At 42.4% G+C, this 3,163-nt stretch overlaps 1 pseudogene; it reads right to left on the reverse strand.

The window, feature by feature from the left end:
• Window positions 1-1,005: 1,005 nt before the first annotated feature.
• On the reverse strand, window positions 1,006-1,105 carry LOC112617871 (annotated as a pseudogene).
• Between the last annotated feature and the right edge of the window lie 2,058 nt (window positions 1,106-3,163).

A 3,163-nucleotide genomic window follows, 5' to 3' on the forward strand; every position in this document is an offset into this window, starting at 1 on the left:
AACAAAGTAAGACCTCGTCTGTACTAAAAACAATAAAACAAAAATTGGCCAGGCATAGTGGCATGTGCCTACAGTCCCAACTACTGAGGTGGAAGTTATCACCTGAGCCTAGGAGGTCAAGGCTGCAGTGAGTTGAGACTGTGCCACTACACTCAAGCCTGGGAGACAGAGCAAGACTTCATCTCAAAAAAAAAAAAAAAAAAAAAAGGACAATAAAGAAATAAAGCTAATAAGCTAACTTAAGAAAACATTAAAAAAAATGTGACAAATAGGCTGGGCGAGTGGCTCATGCCTGTAATCCAGCACTTTGGGAGGGTCAGGCGGGTAGATCACAAGGTCAGGAGTTCGAGACCGGCCTGATCAACATGGTGAAACCCCGTTTCTACTAACAATACAAAAATTAGCCAGACGTGGTGGTGTGTGCCTATAATCCCAGCTACTCAGGAGGCTGAGGCAGGAGAATCACTTGAACCTGGGAGGCAGAGAGGTTGCAGTGTAGTGAGCCGACATCATGCCACTGCACTCCAGCCTGGGCGACAGAGCGAGACTGCGTGTCAAAAAAAAAAAAGGTGACATAGTAATATGAGATCTTTTATTTATCATACAGAAAATAACTTGTTAAATACATATGCCTGTGAAGGTGCACTGAAATGGACATTTTCTTGTAGTATTAATGGTGTTTAAACTGTATATAAGCCTTCCAGGATAAGGCTTGGAAATTTTTTTAAATACACACAGTGATTCATTATACTGCCTCCTCCAACTCCTGGCCTCAAGCAATCCTGCCACCTCAGCCTCCCAAAGTGCTGGAATTATATAAGCTGACAGCCACCATGCCTGAAAGCTCGGCAATTTACATCAAGGGTAATAAGAATGCTCATATCCTGTGATTCACAGTAATCTCACTTCTGGAAATATCATCTTTGGATATAATTCAACCTAAACAAAAGGTCATATGCACAAACACAATGAAAATCTGGGAGTAATTTTTTTCTCTTTTTTTAAAAAAATATGTAATGCTTCACAAATTTGCATGTCATTCTTTCACAGAGGCCATGCCAATCTCTCTATTGTTCCAACTTAAGTACATGTGCTACTGAAGCAAGCATGAGTAATTTAAGATAGAGTGATTAAGTGAAATAAGGAAGAGTTATGGGGAATTTAAAAATCAACGGTATTTATAGGTACCTAGTAATAGCTCAGTAAATATTAGCTGCTACTATTACTATTTTTATGGTAATTTTACTCAATTAAAAATTGTCATTAAAAATTACCATTGTCATGGAACATAATGTATCCTACAGTATAATTGCAAAAACAGATACAATTTGTCCCTTGGTATGTGGGGGGATTAGTTTCAGCTCCCCCATTTCTGTGTATACCAAAATCCAAGCATACTCAAGTTTTCAAAGTGAGTCCTGTGGAATCCCACACAAAACAAATGGGAAAATGAGTGAGGGGTGGTGACAAGCACCTGGAGTCCCAGCTACTTGTGAGGCTTGAGCCCAGGAGGTTAAGGCTGCAGTGAGCCATAATTGCACCACTGCACTCCAGTATGGGCAACAGAGTGAGACAGAAGGTTGACTTATTAATAGAATTTTTCTGTTCACTTGAAGATATGGTCAGGATTGTGGCATAGGAAAATTCTTCATAAAATAACTATCTAGTGCAATTAACACTGGAATTGGGAACAGCAGAAGTGTCATCTCAGAGCTACTCACAATGAAAGGTGATGTCTGGGGCTCACGTGTGTTGAGGTCCCCATGCCTGGGCTATGGGTGCTGAGTGGGACTTACTTGTCCATCCATTTTCTATATTCCAGCACTGGGAAACTTGGGTTTATCCATCTTGATAAGTTGTCATTGAAATTCCACTTGGCAAGAACCACAAATGGAAGAAAGGCCATGAAACCACAGGACGGTACCTGTTCTCAAGGGAATCTTTAGCTTAGGCGGCTCTGTAAAAGAGAAAGTACATTGTTGAAAAATCATTGCAGGCCAGGTGAGGTGGCTCATACCGATAATCCCAGCCACTGGGAGACAAAGGCAGGAGGACCCCGTGAGGCCAGGAGTTCAAGACCAGCCTGGGCAACACAGTGAAACCTCATCTCCACAAAAAATTAGAAAATGAACTGGGTGTGGTAACACATTCCTATAGTCCCAGCTACTCTGGAGGCTGAAATAGGAGGATTGCTTGAGCCCAAGAAGTGGAAGCTTCAGTGAGCTCTGATCTCACCACAGAACTCCAGCCTAGGTGACAGAGTGAGACCCTGTCTCAACACACACACACACACAAACACACACACACACACCCTCATCTCAGTCTGCCCAGCCTTGACTAATCAAAAGGGTCTTCTGGTTACAGAAGAGGTATACTCTTTTGTAGGACAGGGAGAGACTAGCAAACTTGTTTACAACCTTTTCCTCATCCTCTGCTTAGTTTTCCAAGAACTCTCACAGTGGAAATGGAGTCCCTGAGAAAATGACCTAAATCTTTAGGTTACCAGGGAAGAAATATGCCTCCTTTGTTAATTAATAAATGGAACGCCTGCCTTAAAATCCAGGGGGTCTCTGCTAGAATGAATCTCTACCTAAGACCCTGACCTATGCAGGGAACATGAAAAACTGGAGTTTAACCGGGCGCAGTGACTCACGCCTGTAATCCCAGCACTTTGGGAGGCCAAGGTGAGCGGATTACCTGAGGTCAAAAGTTCTAGATCAGCCTGGCCAACATGGTGAAACCCCATCTCTACCAGAAATACAAAACTTAGCTGGGCGTGGTGGTGGATGCCTGTAATCCCAACTACTCAGGAGGCTGAGGCAGGAAAATTGCTTGAACCTGGAAGGCGGAGGTTGCAGTTACTTCTACAATAATTTCCATTAGCCCTTTGAAATTCTTTAACATTCATTAAGGCCAAAGAGTTTTCACCTAATTTAATCTGATGGGTATGTGACCAGAGTCTTTCTAGGGAATAGAGACTCCCAAACTGTTCAGCTGGGAAGTGAAGAGATAATTTATTACTCAAAATCAAAGGGAAATGAAAAGAGGCCAACCTAGAATGTCATTATTCTTTTTTGGCGGGGAATGGATTCCAGAGTCATTCTGTGACCTTTACATGACCTCCTTATTAGCATCTAAAAGCTTCCAGTGTAGGATGCAGCCA

Source organism: Theropithecus gelada, unplaced genomic scaffold (assembly GCF_003255815.1).
Source record: "Theropithecus gelada isolate Dixy unplaced genomic scaffold, Tgel_1.0 HiC_scaffold_5404, whole genome shotgun sequence".
In the NCBI taxonomy this organism is placed as follows: Eukaryota; Metazoa; Chordata; class Mammalia; order Primates; family Cercopithecidae; genus Theropithecus; species Theropithecus gelada.